General features: G+C 45.0%; 1 protein-coding gene across 7 annotated transcripts in view; it reads right to left on the bottom strand.

Moving 5' to 3' along the window:
* The window catches only part of mcf2l2 (MCF.2 cell line derived transforming sequence-like 2), a 360,445-nt gene that overhangs the window by 267,024 nt on the left and 74,807 nt on the right, over positions 1-18,614 (bottom strand). The window contains exon 1 of one of the 7 annotated variants that reach the window (XM_048541674.2): positions 15,739-15,757. The exons of the other annotated variants lie outside the window; for them this stretch is intronic. The gene's annotated coding sequence lies outside the window, so the exon portion shown is untranslated. Of the gene's footprint in view, positions 1-15,738; positions 15,758-18,614 lie in introns of those variants that run through there. 7 annotated transcript variants of the gene reach the window in all.

The following is an 18,614-nucleotide window of genomic DNA, read 5'->3' as shown; positions in this document are numbered from 1 at the left end:
AGGTAGACAGGGTAATGAAAAAATGTGTTTGGTATGCTTTATTGGTCAGTGCATTGAGTATAGGAGTTGGGTGGTCATGATGTGAGTGTACGGGACATTGGTTAGGCAACTTTTGAAATACTACACGAAATTCTAGTCTCAGATGATGGAAACTGCAGATGCTGGAGAATCTGAGATAACAAAGTGTGGAGCTGGATGCCAAAATGTCAGCTTTTGTGCTCCTAAGATGCTGGTTGGCCTGCTGTGTTCAGCAGGCCAAGCAGCATCTTAGGAGCACAAAAGCTGACGTTTTGGCATCCAGCTCCACACTTTGTTATCATGAAATTCTAGTCTCCCTGCTACAGGAAAGATGTTGTGAAAGTTAAAAGGCTTCAGAAAAGACATACAAGGATGTTGCCAGGGTTGGAGGGTTTAAGCTACAGGGAGAGGCTGAATGGGCTGTGGCTATTTTCCCTGGAGTATGGAGGTGGAGTTTGATCTGATAGAGATTTATAAAATCAGTCCAAAATAAGGGGTCATAGGTTTAATGAGAGAGGGGAAAGATTTAAAAGGGACCTGTGGGTAATTCTTTCACACAGAGGGTGGTGCATGTATGGAATAATGAGCTGCCAGAGGAAGTGGTAGAGACTGGTACAATTACAACATTTAAAAGGCATCTGGATAGGTAAATGAACAGGAAGGGTTTAGAGAGATATGGGCCAAATGCTGACAAATGGGACTGGATTATTTTAGGTTATCTGGTGGCATGGACAAGTTGGACCAAAAGGCCTATTTCCATACTGCACTGCACTATGACTCTAAGAAAACAAAATTATGAGGTAATTTTACTTGATGAACAGGTAGGCAACAGTCACTTGTGGATTTGAAGACTATAATCTGGAAATTATTGCACACATTGATTAGTGTAGGCATCACAGAAGGAACATTCACATTGAACTCTCTCCTCCCTTCAGGCTTTATACATTTTTTTATAACATTCAGCCCAAATTCCCGCAAAACAAAATTCCAGAGCCCACATGGGACAGTCATGAGGGAAAGTGCAGCAACATGACAAGGTAAATGGTTGTAATATGAGCATGTAACGCATTTGAAATAAATCCCTCTCTTTACTGGTTTATTGCATCAATGTTAAGTGCATCAGAAGGTGACAGTAAATGATTGAAAGTGTTAGTTGATGTGAGCACATTAATCATTCGTCAGACAACACAGCTAGAATCACATTTGCAAATAGTAAATAGATTGTGAACAAGATGGAGGAATTTCTGCATGAAAACTAGAGTGATTTTTATTTTAGAGTAAATTAGAATTTTTTAAACAACAGATTAAACACTTTAAGCAATATGAAAGATGTTAATGTGTTCTTGAATGTGAGCTTTATTTCACAAACAAGTCTGTCGGAGTGAGATTGCTACAAGTTTTTTTTTAAAACTCACATGGCTCTGAGGTCTGCCCAAGGAGAATGCTTGGTGAATGTCTATCAAAGTGGCATGGAACGTCATGTGGAGGAGAGAAAAAAATCCCAGAGAGCCAAGACAGGTCTTCTAGCTAACCCAGTTTTAGGATTCACTTAACCCTGTAGCCATCGATGATCTGCTTCAAATGTCAGATGGTCCAGTTCTACCCTGTTTCTAACAATGCCTGGACTAAAGTTTGATCTAATGACGCCAATTAAATTGTTGAATCAAGAAAATGAACGAATATCAAATTTTAAATAATTTAAGTGTCATTGTGTAAATATTTCTTGCACCATGTACTTATTACTAACAAATGTATCTGACACTTCTCATGGCTTCACAAAACATAAAGGTAAAGTCACCCGAGCCTTACCAGACCATAGGGCTTGCTCTCTCTCATTTGAGAGAGATGACTGGTGGTAGTTTAACCTGAGGATCACCATGCCTCAGGTGAAAGGAGAGGTTGAGATAGAGAGACTTTCACAATAATCTCAGCCTACACAGGAATTAAACCCATCTTATTGGTATCACACTGTATTACAAAACCAGCAGTCCAACTAAATGAACAAACTGACCCTCAATAGCTTCATATCCATAACCTTTTGATGTGTGAAATATACTGTGTTCAGTAAATGAGTGCCATATATGTTGTTTTAAACCTACATTCTTTTAAAGAACAGAGAACAGTACAGTACAGCACAGCACAGGCCCTTCAGCCCATAATGTTGTGCCAACCTATTATCCTACGAGGATCAAACTATCCAGCATAATACTCTCATCCATGTGCCTATCCAAGAGTTATTTAAAAGTCTCTGAAGTATCTGACTCCACTACCACTGCCGGCAGTGCATTCCACATGCCCACCACTCTCTGTCTAAAGAACCTACCTCTGACATCTCCCTTATACCTTCTTCCAATCACATTAAAATTACGCCCCCCTTGTGATAATCATTTCCACCCCGGGAAAAAGCTTCTGAATATCCACTTCATTTGTGCATCTCATCATCTTGCACACCTCTATCAAGTTGCCTCTCTTCCTTCTTCACTCCAATGACAAAAGCCCTAGCTCCCTCAACCTTTCATCATAAGGCCTGCCCTCCAGTCCAGGCAGCATCCTGGTAAATCTGTTCTGCACCCTCTCTAAAGCTTCCACATCCTTCCTATAATGAGGCGAGCAGAACTGAAGGCAATATTCCACGTGAGGTCTAACCAGAGTTTTATGGAGCTACAGCTCAACCTCTCTGCTCTTAAACTCAATTCCCCTGCCAGTAAAGCTAACACACCATACGCCTTCTTTACAACCCTATCAACTTGGGTAGCAACTTTGAGGGGTCTACGAACAAGGGCCCCCTCCTCCTCCATACTGCCAAGAATCCTGCTAGTTGCCCTGTATTCTCTATTCAAATCTGACATTCCAAAATGATTCACTTCATACTTTTCCGTGTTGAATTCCATCTGCCACTTCTTTGCCCAGCTCTGCATCCTGTCAATGTCCAGTTGCAATCTACGACAGTCCTCCACGCTATCTACAACTTCCCCAACTTTTGTGTCGAGGCAAACATGCTAACCCACCCTTCCACTTCCTCATCATAGTCATTTATAAAAATCACAAAGGGTTCATAAATTCCAGGAGCTATGCCACTCAGAAACTAAACAACTTATTTCCCCAATTTTTAGTGCAGAAGTTATGAATCAATTGTTGGTATCATTTTAATGATTGAGTCATTTTTTTTATTTACTATGCAAACATATTGGAAACTTTGTCAATAAATCTAACACATCAAACTAATCAGCAGTACATTTTCTCTGCATCATCAGAATGAAAATCTGTTGAACTAGATTAAAGTCGTGATTTTAAATTTTAAATTTTAAATTTACTGAAAAAAGCAATCTCTGCTGTAAACTATATACCCAGAGTATTGTTGGGAACAATGCCTGATTCATCATTTAAATGGGTTCAGGTTTTCTGTATAATAGAATCATAGACATATAAGTCACAATTTTTGGAGGTGGCAGGGTCATTGTTGCTAGCTCCAAAAGCTGGGGTGTCGGGGAGGGATCCTGCTTTGGCCTGCAACAAGACCTTGTGCCACAATTTTCTGTGGCAAACGATCAGTGGTGCCACTGGCGTATACTGCTGGGTGTTGCATCTGAGGAAGGTGGAGATTGTATGGCCGTGTGCCCTCAAACCAAGGTAAATGAGACTTGGGGGCATGACAAATGTCACATGGGTGTGGGAGCAGGCTCGCTTACAGTAAGTCGTCCATTTCTTTGAATGTGGCAATTGCTGCTGGATGGCCCTTCTATTGGTGTAAAGTGCTGATAAAGAAGGAAGCTTTCCATTCATTCTGGGCCTGAGGGCAATCTGCCATGACTTATTATGAAGTGTTTCACATGTTGGGTTCCCCAGCTGCTGACAAAATGCCAGTTGAGGTGACACGAAGCCCTTAAGTGTTTCAAGGGGCAGGTAAAAATCATTTCATAGAATCACACATACTGAGAGTTAACATAGCAAAGGAGGAGGTCATTCAGTCTATCACTCTCTGTAAATGGCTTTGTCCATGGGAAATAGTGTCCCATTAATTTGATTGAGTTTTTTGAAGGGGTAACATTGAGGTTTATGAGGGCAGAGGGGTGGGCATGATCTATATGGGCTTCAGTAAGGCGTTCGACAAGGCTCCTCTTGGTAGACCTGTTAGTAAGCACAAGGAATAAGAAGAACCAGCCATTTGAATACAGAACTGGCTTGAAGATAGAAGGTGGTAGTGGAGGGTTGCTTTTCAGACTGGAAGCCTGTGACTAACAATGTGCCACAAGGATTGGTGCTGACTCCACGGCTTTTTGTCGATTTACATAAATGATTTGGATGTGAACATAGGAGGTATGATTAGTAAGTTTGATGATACCAAAATTGAATGTGTACTGGACAGCAAAGATTATCTCAGGATTAAACAGGATCTTGATAAGATGGGCTGATGGGCTGAGGAATGGCAGGTGGAATTTAGTTTAGATAAATATGGGGTGCTGCATTTTGGAAAGGCAAATCAGGGCAGGACTTATGCGCTTAAATGATAAGGTACTGGGGAGTGTTGCTGAACTGACAGGTCTTGAAAAGCAGCTTCATAGTTCCTTGAAAGTGAAGTCACAGGTAGACAGGATAGTGAAAAGGCATTTGGTATGCTTGTCTTTGTTGGTCAGTGCATTGAGTACAGGAGTTGGGAGGTCATGTTGCAACTGTACAGGACATCGGTTAGGCCATTTTTGGAATACCGTGTGCAATTCTGGTCCAGTTATCAGAAGGATGTTGTGAAACTTGAAAGGTTCAGAAAAGGATGTTGCCAGGTTTAGAGGGTTTGAGCTATAGGGAGAGGCTGAATAATCTGGGGCTATTTTTCGCAGGAGTGTTGGAGGCTGAGGGGTGACCTTATACCGGTTTATAAAATTATGAGAGATAGGGGAATAGATCTTGACTATTCACCCTGAGAGGGGGAGTCCAAAAGTAAGGGGCATAGGTTTAGACGAGAGGGAAAAAATTTAAAAGAGCGCTAGAGGGCAACTCTTCCATGCAGAGGATGGTGCACGTATGAAATGATCTGCCAGAGGAAGTGGTTTTGGCTAATACAATGACAACATTTTAAAGGAATCTGGATGGGTACAAGAACAGGAAGAGTTTAGAGGGATCTGGGCCAAACGCTGGCAAATGCGACTACATGAAATTAGGATATCTGGCCAGCATGGACAAGTTAGACCAAAGGACCTGTTTTCATGCTGTACAGATCTATGATTCTAAATCAATTCAGTCAGTATTTCAATCCATTCGATCCCCTGCAGCTAGAGTGTAATTACTTCAAGTAATTTGTCATTTTTGTTAAGTGCAGAAACCTATCTGTGAAAATCAGGTAAATTGCGGAACTTAGTATTTTAATATCCTTAAATTTTAGGAAGACTCTGGGCACAGCTGGCTTGATTTCCACTATCTCACCAGAACTCCTGGGACCCAATTCAGCTACAACCATTTTAGTTACTGCATGTTCAAATCGTTGTTTACACAATGTTTATCAGGTTACAGCTTTTCAACATATGCAGCAATCCTTTAAAATACTGATTTTAAAACAGTTCTTTCTCATTTCAACCCAAAATTTTAAAATGCATGGAAATAAAAAGACATAGTCTTTACAAAAGACAACCCTTCCACTCCAGATAATAAAATGGGAGGCTGGATGAACACAGCAGGCCCAGCAGCACAAAAGCTGACGTTTCGGGCCTAGACCCTTCAGAGACGGGGATGGGGTGAGGGTTCTGGAATAAATAGGGAGAGAGGGGAGGCGGACCGAAGATGGGGAGAAAAGAAGATAGGTGGGGAGGACAGTATAGGTGGGGAGGTAGGGAGGGGATAGGTCAGTCCAAGGAAGACTGACAGGTCAAGGAGGTGGGATGAGGTTAGTAGGTAGGAGATGGAGGTGCGGCTTGGGGTGGGAGGAAGGGATGGGTGAGAGGAAGAACAGGTTAGGGAGGCAGAGACAGGTTGGACTGGTTTTGGGATGCAGTGGGTGGGAGGGGAAGAGCTGGGCTGGTTGTGTGGTGCAGTGTGGGGAGGGGACGAACTGGGCTGGTTCTGGGATGTGGTGGGGGAAGGGGAGATTTTGAAGCTGGTGAAGTCCACATTGATACCATGGGCTTCCACTCCAGATACTGGTTTTGTAAACCTTCTCTCAATTGTTTCCAGCACAGTTACAATTATTCTTAAATAAGATGACTAATACTCGACATAATTCTTTGCCTCAGGAGAATGTGCAGTGGAGATTGAGACCTAGACAGAGGGGCAGAATGGCACAGGACCCTGGAGAGAAGCAGAGGAGCGAGAGGTGGGGGTGACAAAGCCAGTAAGGAGAACAAGTTGGAAGCAAGGGGAAAAATGGGAGAAGCCATCTTAAGCCCCATCCCAACAGATCCTGGAGGCCTCTTCTGTTGCAAGACCCTATTTCAACGCCATGCCTGTTCTGCACATATGCGGACAGCACATTTGCATGATTCAATAACGTAAAGTTATCTGGAACTGTGCACATGCACATTTCCGAGTGAGCATGCAGGCACAGTTGCCCTGCTGTTTTGGTATCAGCAAACACTGCCTACTAAATAACAATGCCATCCCTCCACCTTTTCCCAGTTTCCTATCCCTCCTAAACATCCTACACAAGTCAGCATTCATGACATCATCCTTCATCCCTGGGTCCACCAGATTGTGCTAATTCATTTCCATTTGCACCTCAGTTCATTTGTTTTGTTTCAATGTTACAGTCTTTGATTTTGTCCTCTATTTGTTTTGTAAGCTCCAGACTCATCAGCTGATTTACTCTTAGATTTGTTTCTTTCCATTCCTTCCAATCAAGAGTCCCTCTGAGGAAGGGTCACTGGATCCGAAACGTTAACTCTGTTTTTTCCTTCACAGATGTTGCCAGACTTGCTGAGCTTTACCAGAAGCAGTTTTTTTTTGTTCCCCATTTCACAGCATCCAAAGTTCTTTCATTTTCCTAATTTGAACCTTTGGTCCTACTACTTAGTTGGACATCCCCTCTCCCTACTCAGTTGTGCAGCTGGCAACAACACCAGTCACACCACATCTTATGTATAATGTATTATGTTCCAAGATAGGACATTAGGACTGGTTCTTGAGGATCTGGGACTATTGCAAATCAGATGGTCTACACCTGGGCAAGTTGGGGAGGGTTTAAACTAATGTGGCACTGAGATGGGAACCAAATGAGGAGGTTAGTGGACAGTAAGGAGGTCGTAACTAAAGCCTGTGAGGAATTAGATAATGAAGGCAGTGTGACTAAGGGGAAGAGTAAGGGGAAAGCAGATGATGAATGCAAAAAGACAGGTGGTCTGAGGTGCATTTGTTTTAATGCGAGAAGTGTAGTAGGTAAGGCAGATGAACATTGGGCTTGGATTAGTACCTGGGAGTATGATGTTATTGCTATTACTGAGACTTGGTTGAGGGAAAGGCAAGATTGGCAACTAAATATCCCAGGATACAGATGCTTCAGGCGGGATAGAGAGGGAGGTAAAAGGGATGGAAGAGTTGCATTGCTAGTTAAAGACGATGTCACAGCTGTGGGGAAGGAGGGCCCTAGGGAGTTCTCGAGTAGTGAGGTAGTATTGGTAGAGCTCAGAAACAGAAAGGCTGGGATAATGATGTTGGGGTTATACTGCAGGCCTCCCAACAGCAAGTATGAGATAGAGGTACAAATATGTAGACGGATTATGGAAAGATATAGGAGCAACAGGGTAGTGGTGATGGGAGATGTTAATTTTCCCAACATTGACTGGGATTCACGTAGTGTTAGGGGTTTAGGATTAGATTCCCTACAGTGTGGAAATAGGCCCTTTGGACCAACAAGTCCACACCAACCCTTGGAGCATCCCACCCAGGACCATCCCTCTATAACTCACACACCCCTGAACATTATGGGCAATTTAGCATGGCCAGTCCACCTAGCCTGCACATCTTTGGACTGTGGGAGGAAACTGGAGCACCCAGAGGAATGTGCAAACTCCGCACAGTCACCAGAGGCTGGAATCAAACCAGGGTCCCTGATGCCGTGAGGCTGCAGTGCTAACCACTGAGCGACTGTGCCGCCCCATGATGGTGAAGAATTTGTACGGAGCACCCAAGATGGTTTTCTAGAGCAGTATGTAAATAGTCCAACTCAGGAAGGGGCCATATTAGACCTGGTGTTGGGGAATGAGCCCGGCCAGGTGGTTGAACTTTCAGTAGGGTATTACTTCGGGAATAGTGATCACAATTCTGTTCTTTTTAGAATACTGATGGACAAAGATGAGAGTGGTCCTAAAGGAAGAGTGCTGAACTGGGGGCAGGCCAACTATAGCAAAGTTCAGCAGGAGTTGGGGAATGTGGATTGGGAGCAGCTGTTTGAGGATAAATCCACATTTGATATGTGGGAGGCTTTTAAAGAGAGGTTGATTAGAGTGCAGGACAGACATGTCCCTCTGAAAATGAGGATAGAAAGGGCAAGATTAGGGAACCATAGATGACAGACGTCATTGTGAGACTAGCAAAGAAGAAAAAGGAAGCATACATAAGGTCTAGGCAACTGAAAACAGATGAAGCTTTGGAAGAATATCAGGAAAGTAGGATCAATCTGAAACAAGGAATTAAGAGGGCTAAAGGGGGTCATGAAATATCTTTGGCAAACAGAGTTAAGGAAAATCCCAAAACCTTTTATTCATACATAAGGAGCAAGAGGGTAACTAGAGAAAGGGCTCGTCCACTCAAGGACAAAGGAGGGAAGTTATGTGAGGAGTCAGAGAAAATGAGAGAGATTCTTCATGAGTACTTTGTGTTGGTATTCACTGAGGAGAAGGACATGGCGGATGTTGAGGTTAGGGATAGATGCTTGATTACTCTAGGTCAAGTTGGCATAAGGAGGCGGGGGGGGGGGAATGTTGGGTATTCTAAAAGGCATTAAGGTGGACAAGTCCCCAGGTCTGGATGGAATCTATCCCAGGTTACTGAGGGAAGTGAGAGAGGACATACCCGGGGCCTTAACAGATATCTTTGCAACATTTTTGAGCATGGGTGAGGTCCCAGAGGACTGGAGAATTGCTAATGTTGTCCCCTTGTTTATGAAGGGTAGCAAGGATAATCCAGGAAATTATAGACTGGTGAGCCTGACGTCAGTGGTGGAGAAGCTGCTGGAGAAGATACTGGGGGATAGGATCTATTTACATTTGGACGAAAATGAGTTTATTAGTGATAGGCAGCATGGTTTTGTACAGGGAAGATCATGTCTTACCAACTTGATAGAATTCTTTGAGGAAGTGACAAAGTTGATTGATGAGGGGAGCGCTGTGGAAGTCATATACATGGACTTCAGTAAGACGTTTGATAAAGTTCCCCATGGTAGGCTGATGGAGAAAGTGAAGTCGCATGGGGTCCCAGGTGTACTAGCTGGATGGATAAAGATCTGGCTGGGCAACAGGAGACAGAGTTGTAGTGGAAGGGAGTTTCACAAAATGGAGAACTGTGACCAGTGGTGTTCCACAGGGATCTGTGTTGGGACCACTGTTGTTTGTCACATACATAAGTGATCTGGAGGAAGGTACAGATGGTCTGATTAGCAAGTTTGCAGATGACATGAAGGTTGGTGGAGTAGTAGTTAGTGAAGGGGACTGTCAGAGATTACAGCAGAATATAGATAGATTGGAGAGTTAGGCAGAGAAATGGTGGACAGAGGTCAACCCAGGCAAATGCGATGTGATGCATTTTGGAAGATCCAATTCAAGAGCGAACTATATGGTAAATGGAAAAGCCCCGGGGAAAATTGATGCACAGAAAGATCTGGGTGTTCAGGTCCATTGTTCCCTGATGGTGGCAGTGCAGGTCAATAGAGTCAAGAAGGCATACGGCATGCTTTAATTCATCAGACAGGGTATTGAGTACGAGCGTTGGCAGGTCATGTTACAGTTGTATAGGACTTTGGTTCGACCACATTTGGAATACTGTGTACAGTTCTATTTGCCACATTACCAAAAGGATGTGGATGCTTTGGAGATGGTGCAGAGGAGATTCACCAGGATGCTGCCTGGTATGGAGGGCACTAGCTAAGAAGAGAAGTTGAGTAGATTTGGATTATTTTCATTAGAAAGACCGGAGGTTGAGGGGGGGACCTGATTGAGGTCTACAAAATCATGAGGGGTATAGACAGGGTGGATAGCAAGAAGCTTTTTCCCCCAAAGTGGGGGAGTCAATTACTAGGGGGGTCATGATTTCAAGGTGAATGGGGAAAAGTTTAAGGATATATGCGTGGAAATATCTTTACGCAGAGGGTGGTGGGTGCCTGGAACAGGTTGCCAGCAGAGATGCTAGAGGCGGGTACGATAGCGTCATTTAAAATGGATCTAGACAGACACATGAATGGGCAGGGAGCAGAGGGATACAGATCCTTGGAAAATAGGCGACGGGTTTAGATCGAGGATCTGGATCGGCACAGGCTTGGAGGGCCGAAGGACCTATTCACGTGCTGTAATTTTCTTTGTTCTTTGTTCTATCCCACTTTTCCTAGTCTTGGTGCTATGAACCAGAACCCACTTCTCTCACCCCAGTGTTTGAATCACAGATTGTTCTATCTAACCTGATTTTCCATGTGTCAATTTGTTGTTCTGTTTTTAATCCATGACGACATGTGGCCTTTGAGATTCTGTTTCTTAATTCTGTGCCTAGCTCTTCATACTGACTATGCAGGACTTTCTTCGTTGTCCTGACTATGTCATTGATACCTGCATAGGTCACGATGATTGGATCTTATACCTCACCACAAGATCATCTCCAGCTCTGAGCAGCTGTCTCGAGGCCTGGCACTATGCAACCAACTGGATTCACACTTTTTACTGCAGAGAATGGTGTCAATCCTTCTGACTGCAATGTCCCCTACAATCATGACGTCCCTTTCTACTCCTTGCACTTGAATAGCTTTCCATACCACAGTAGTCTATTAGTTTATTTGACCATTATCTTACAAATGACTTAAAACAGTTGGAGAAGTGCAAAGACTGAGGGTCCTGTGCTCCGGACATCAAGGGCCACTTGCCTGTCTTGCTTGCAGTCTCACTCCTGTCCCTTGAACAAGTCAAGGGGTTTAGCCTTTGCTCAGAGGTTCCTGGCATAGCATATCAGGGGCAGGGGTGGTGGGGGTGGGGTCGTCCTCCAATGCCAGTCCAGGCTATGTTCATAGTGGTTAGAGACAGGGTTCTCTCCCCATAAAGGGTGAGAAGCAAAATGACAGACATCACACCACCCATCTTGACTCTTTGTGCCCTATTATCAGCTATTCTCCTCATGGAATGAGAGAGAGGCAGGTATTATGGAAGATGAAAGTGGATTGCACAGCTTTTACTATTGGCACAGATGGGGAGGTGTCCCAAGAAAGTGAGGAAGAGCAGATGGCGTGAAGAATTAGTGATATGTGGAGTTGCGATGGGTAAGGGCGAGAGGGGAAGACATTGCAGACAGTAATGAAAGCGTTACAGTATGAGCCTTGATGGGAGGTGAATACCAAAGATAGTGTGAGGATAATGTATCAGACGGAAAATAGTCCCCTACATTGATGTTTATTGCAGTGCATTCCTTTGGATGACTGAGATTGTTTTAGTCCATGGTTCAGGCTGGCATGGCCTGCTGTTATGCCCTCCTCAGCTAGAGGAGAGGAAAGTCCCACCGTTGCACCAATCCATCTAGTAGGAACTCCTACAACCAGCCTGTAAAACAGAGGAGCCAATTTCCACTCTTTAGCATATCTGGTGCAAGTGTCATCAACTATGCAGGGCAGCTACTGACTGCATGTACCTTTCTGCATGCACAATGTACTTTTTAAAATAGTATAAGCACAACAGGTAGTGGTGCGTTCCGGTATGTCTGCTCAGTGATAAGTTATTCAAGAACAGCACATGGTAAGGTGGAGTGGAAATCGATCATGAGATATATAACAGGGACATGGTAAGTAATTATTGAGGTGGGATTGGTAATATAAGGTGAGAAAATTCACTATTTGTCACAGTGACAAATGCTCCAAATATGTGGTGCAGCTTGGACTTAGCCAAAAATCATAAAATTCAGCCCTATATTTCTTATTTTTTGCTCCCTGGTTTGTAATCTGTCTCAATGAGAATATTTCAATATTACTGGTTGAAAGGACTTGTTGTTACTTGCCCTGTTCATAGACACAACAGATAGTTTCTTGAGGGAAAACACTGAAACTGACATTGGATTTGTAGAAATCTCTGCTGACAAGCTTGTGAAAGTATGTGAGAGATAATGGGAACTGCAAACCAACTCACTGGCCCCTGCCACCCACAAGAGGATTCCTGCGCCTCCCAAATCCCGACTCTGTCCCTGCCCCTCCCCCACCATGCACCCGCCGCCATTGACCATGAGGACACGGCCGGAGACCCCACCGATGACGTCACATCCGCCTCCGCCGGCCACAGAACTTCCGGAACCGCTGCTGCAGTCACCACCTCCACGTCCAGGTACTACAGCCCACACACCACCCTCACTTCAGCTGCTGCCGCCCACCCCGATCCTCCAACCGCCGACGCAACCCCGCCCACGGTCGACGGAACCCCGCCCACGGCCGACGCCGGCGGAACCCCGCCCACGGCCGACGGAACCCCGCCCACGGCCGACGACCTCATCGCTCCGCCCACAACCTCCACAGCCTGCAACCCCAGAGGAGACAGCCACACTGAGCCCTGCCGCATCTTCACCATCCCCCCAGACCTCCCACTGACTGAGGACGAACGGTCAGTCCTTAGCAAGGGGCTCACCTTTGTCCCCCTACAACCACACATCAACGAATACCAGTCACGGTCGGACATAGAGTAGTTTTTCCGCCGTCTTCGCCTCCATGCCTACTTCTTCAACCGGGAACCCAACCCTCCTTCCACTGACCCCTTCACCCGCTTCCAACACAAGTCTTCCTCCTGGACACCAGCCCCAGGCCTCCTACCCTCCCTCGACCTCTTCATCTCCAACTGCCGTCGAGACATTAACCGCCTCAACCTCTCCACCCCTCTCACCCACTCCAACCCTGTCCCCCGCAGAACGGGCAGCCCTCCGCTCCCTCCGCTCCAACCCCAACCTCACCATCAAACCCGCAGACAAGGGTGGCGCAGTGGTAGTATGGCGCACTGACCTCTACATCGCCGAGGCCAGACGCCAACTCTCCGACACCACCTCCTACCGCCTCCTCGATCATGACCCCACACCCGAGCACCAAACCATCATCTCCAACACCATTCACGACCTCATCACCTCAGGGGACCTCATCACCTCAGGGGACCTCATCACCTCAGGGGACCTCCCACCCACAGCCTCCAACCTCATTGTTCCCCAACCCCGCACGGCCCGTTTCTATCTCCTTCCCAAAATCCACAAACCTGCCGGCCCTGGTCGACCCATCGTCTCAGCCTGCTCCTGCCCCACCGAACTCATCTCCACCTATCTGGGCTCCATTTTCTCCCCTTTGGTCCAGGAACTCCCTACCTACGTCCGTGACACCACCCACGCCCTCCACCTCCTCCAGGATTTCCAATTCCCTGGCCCCCAACACCTCATATTCACCATGGACGTCCAGTCCCTGTACACCTGCATTGCGCATGGAGATGGCCTCAAGGCCCTCCGCTTCTTCCTGTCCCGCAGGCCCGACCAGGCCCCCTCCACCGACACTCTCATCCGCCTAGCTGAACTCGTCCTCACACTCAACAACTTCTCTTTTGACTCCTCCCACTTCCTACAGACTAAGGGGGTGGCCATGGGCACCCGCATGGGCCCCAGCTATGCCTGCCTCTTTGTAGGTTACGTGGAACAGTCCCTCTTCCGCACCTACACAGGCCCCAAACCCCACCTCTTCCTCCGGTACATTGATGACTGTATCGGCGCCGCCTCTTGCTCCCCAGAGGAGCTCGAACAGTTCATCCACTTCACCAACACCTTCCACCCCAACCTTCAGTTCACCTGGGCCATCTCCAGCACATCCCTCACCTTCCTGGACCTCTCAGTCTCCATCTCAGGCAACCAGCTTGTAACTGATGTCCATTTCAAGCCCACCGCCTCCCACAGCTACCTAGAATACACCTCCTCCCACCCACCCTCCTGCAAAAATTCCATCCCCTATTCCCAATTCCTCCGCTTCCGCCGCATCTGCACCCACGATAAGACATTCCACTCCCGCACATCCCAGATGTCCAAGTTCTTTAAGGACCGCAACTTTCCCCCCACAGTGATCGAGAACGCCCTTGACCGCGTCTCCCGCATTTCCCGCGACACATCCCTCACACCCCGCCCCCGCCACAACCGCCCCAAGAGGATCCGCCTCGTTCTCACACACCACCCTACCAACCTCCGGCTACAACGCATTATTCTCCGACACTTCCGCCATTTACAATCCGACCCCACCACCCAAGACATTTTTCCATCCCCTCCCCTGTCTGCTTTCCGGAGAGACCACTCTCTCCGTGACTCCCTTGTTCACTCCACACTGCCCTCCAACCCTACCACACCTGGCACCTTCCCCTGCAACCGCAGGAAATGCTACACTTGTCCCCACACCTCCTCCCTCACCCCCATCCCAGGCCCCAAGATGACATTCCACATTAAGCAGAGGTTCACCTGCACATCTGCCAATGTGGTATACTGCATCCACTGTACCCAGTGCGGCTTCCTCTACATTGGGGAAACCAAGCGGAGGCTTGGGGACCGCTTTGCAGAACACCTCCGCTCAGTTCGCAACAAACAACTGCACCTCCCAGTCGCAAACCATTTCCACTCCCCCTCCCATTCTCTTGATGACATGTCCATCATGGGCCTCCTGCACTGCCACAATGATGCCACCCGAAGGTTGCAGAAACAGCAACTCATATTCCGCCTGGGAACCCTGCAGCCATATGGTATCAATGTGGACTTCACCAGTTTCAAAATCTCCCCTTCCCCTACTGCATCCCTAAACCAGCCTAGTTCGTCCCCTCCCCCCACTGCACCACACAACCAGCCCAGCTCTTCCCCCCCACCCACTGCATCCCAAAACCAGTCCAACCTGTCTCTGCCTCCCTAACCGGTTCTTCCTCTCGCCCATCCCTTCCTCCCACCCCAAGCCGCACCCCCAGCTACCTACTAACCTCATCCCACCTCCTTGACCTGTCCGTCTTCCCTGGACTGATCTATCCCCTCCCTACCTCCACTCTCTCCACTTATCTTCTTTACTCTCCATCTTCAGTCCGCCTCCCCCCCTCTCCCTATTTATTCCAGTTCCCTCTCCCCATCCCCCTCTCTGATGAAGGGTCTAGGCCCGAAACGTCAGCTTTTGTGCTCCTGAGATGCTGCTTGGCCTGCTGTGTTCATCCAGCCTCACATTTTATTATCTTGTGAAAGTATGTGGTCAGTTTACTCAAGGTGAACAGGGAAAGTCATTCTTTCAGCACTAAGAACAAAATCTAAACTTGCTCTAAAATGAAATCTTATATAAAAATACTGAGGACAGTAAAAATATTTGCAAAAAGCTTTTCTATTAACAATCATTTAAACTTTGAAACGGTATAATTGAAATATTATCAATTTATTTCAAAAACAAAGTTGATAACAACTTGCTAAATGGTATAACCTCAGACATGAAATTGCATTATGTTTGACACAGCAGTTGAGTTGATTCAGTGTCTAAAGGCTTCTTTTCCTGTGCCATTTATATCTGAAACTTAAATGAATACGCACCTAGATGTTTTCCAAAGTCCAAACATCCCTGGATATCTTCTGTAAACCGATAAAATATTTCACTGTTCATCTTGTCTGGATTTTCATCTGTCTGCGAAACATCTACAAAGTTTACATTTCCTGCTCCTATTTTCAGGACGCCACTGAACTACGGTCTGTGACTAACCGAGTGCAGTTGCTTTGAGTAGTAATGAACTCAAGCTAAATAGAGAATAAAAGAACCACTTTGTGGTGGGGTGCTGAGCCACGAGTGTACAGCACTTTTTAAAACGAGCAGTCATCAGGCCACGGCAGGTCATGCGTAATATTATAAACACTACTGTGTCAGGCTTAAAATGAAGTAAGGATCAATTTATTGTGCTGAAATAAGCGAGCTCAGTTCTGTAGGAGCATACAATGCTTCAAATAAAAAGAAATGAAATCTGAATATTTATGATTATAATAGATATTGATGCTCAGATGGGATAGAGTTTGCAAGTACATCTTAACAGTGAGTATAAGAATTGGTCCAATTCAGCAGGACAATTATAAAGATGATTATACAAAATCATATTGATCCAGTTATCACTACTATTCAAATCGGGCTTTCTAATTGCAAGGACCAAGAATTAAGGGAAGAATAAAGTTTATCAACACTTTTTAAATTTTAAAAAAGGATACAATAAAGTAATAAGTCAGCACATAATAATGTTTAATTTTAATTAGGATCTGATTTTAAAAATCCAGAAATTTAAGTCTCTTTCTAGATTTTTGGAATATAAAATTAATATGCATTAGATCAGAATATCAAGAGCTTTTACTTCTTTTGTGCTGCTTTTTATTTTTTTATGGTGTTGCAAAGCTTTGCAGGAAATTAAAATCAATTTAAAGACTAGAAAGGTCTTTAATAATTTCCAGAGCACATGTTTCAATACTTTAGGCTGCAATTTTCTTGTAAATTGTACCACCGAATGATGGTAGGGCCAAAAATAATTTTCATCCATAGAATTCTCCCAATTCTCATGCTTCTATATTCAATTACTTTTGTTGGGTTAGGATGAGAGTTAGGTTTTGGCTGTTTGATTGAAGACAGGGCAGCTATCAAAATGACAACAAGAATGTGTCACAAACCATAATGGCTTTTATTTTGACCTAATGTATTTCATTATTCTCAAAAGATTTTGACAGGGTGAATAGTAAAAAGTTACTTCTGCTGCTTGGCTGATCAGTAAATAATGGACATGGCCAGAGGCTTACAATCACTAAAAGAACAAAAGGGGAAGTTACAACATTTTCTGTCAGACAGAAGTATAAAAAATATATATCAGAAAACGTAAATGATTAGTGGGAAAGAGACTACACATAATTTAAAAGGCACTTTGAGAATTTGAAAAGGAAGAATACTGCAGGATTTTGGGAAAGTGGTGAAAAATGAAATTACGGTATGTAGCTCTACTTCATATACCAGGATTGGCATGAATACCCTCCTTCTATATGGCAATTTCTGCTAAATATTTACATTTCAAAACCTTTTCCACCTCATGGTGACATAACTACTGTACCTTGGAGGCAATATTTACTTGTGCTTTACACCAGCCTCCCTCCCTTGGTCATTCTCTATGCCAGAGGCAATTTGTCAGGCGGCTCGGTGGTTAGCACTGCTGCCTCACAGTGCCAGGGACACGGGTTCAATTTCCATCCTCAGATGACTATCTGAGTGGAGTTTGCACATTCTCCCAGTGTCTACATGGGTTTCCTCTGGGTACTCCAGTTTTCTCCCTCAGTCCAAAGACATATAGGCTAGGTGGATTGGCCATGCTAAATTGCCATAGTGTTCAGGGATGTGTAGATTAGGTGGGTTATAGGGGGATGGGTCTGGGCTGGATGCTCCGAGGGTTGGTGCGGACTTGGTGGGCCCAAAGGCCTGTTCACACACTTCAGAGATTCTATGATCTAGACTACCATCACTTGATCACATTTATGGTACAGTATAGAACAAATGCTTGCCAAAAAGTGAACCAAGCAGTAGCTACTCGCTTCCAAGGTCAGCAAGTATAATACTGCACAAGCATACTTCTTATGCAGTCTAGAATCAGAAATAATCACAGAGAACATTATTAGGAAAGTGAATATAATTCTGATAAGCTGGTCTTTCAATGAGTTTGTAAATCCTTGCAAAAGACCTTCCCAATGCCTACCATCCGGAAGCTTAACCCACCTTCACAGTTCTGGGTCTGGGTGGGATGCTCCAAGAGGCAGTGTGGACTTGTTGGGCCGAAGGGCCTGTTTTAACACTGTAGGGAATCTGATCTAATCTCGTTGCAAATTTTCTTCCCACCACCTTTTTAGTCTCTCACATAATGAAATTCCTCCTAACTGCTTTGCTTTCCACTCCCAGGAACACCAGCTGATTCCTCCAAGTGTTCATTTGTTTGTCAATTTATTAAGACAAGTAGATAGACAGTATGTACTCCTCAAATTTCCACTTAAGTATCTGTTTCTTCTCTTTGACCAAGTAGTGCAAAGAGAAAGGGTTCGCCTTTAGCAAATAAATGTTGACCATGTTTATTTCAAATGAAGGCTTGATCCCTTTATACAATTTATAACCACGCTCGTGTAAAAAATACTGTATTTAGTAATATATTTTATAAACTTAAATGTCATAACATTTAGGAATATGGGCTAAGTGCTGGAAAGTGGGACTTGTGTAGATTTAGAGTAGATTTTTCTGTTGTAGACCCAGTGGGCCGAAGGGACCCATCACTGCTTATTCTATAATTCTATGTCCAGAAAGTTCATTATAGCCTCTTTCTCACTTTAAAAAACAAAATACCCTCAACTATCTCATGTTGAAATGAAAAACAAAATACCCACTTCATTCTTTGCCAATACATCAT

The sequence above is a fragment of the Stegostoma tigrinum genome, chromosome 14 (genome assembly GCF_030684315.1).
Source record: "Stegostoma tigrinum isolate sSteTig4 chromosome 14, sSteTig4.hap1, whole genome shotgun sequence".
Classification (NCBI taxonomy): Eukaryota; Metazoa; Chordata; class Chondrichthyes; order Orectolobiformes; family Stegostomatidae; genus Stegostoma; species Stegostoma tigrinum.
The sequence above is the reverse complement of the archived record's forward strand: the minus strand, read 5'-3'. Positions and strand labels throughout refer to the sequence as shown.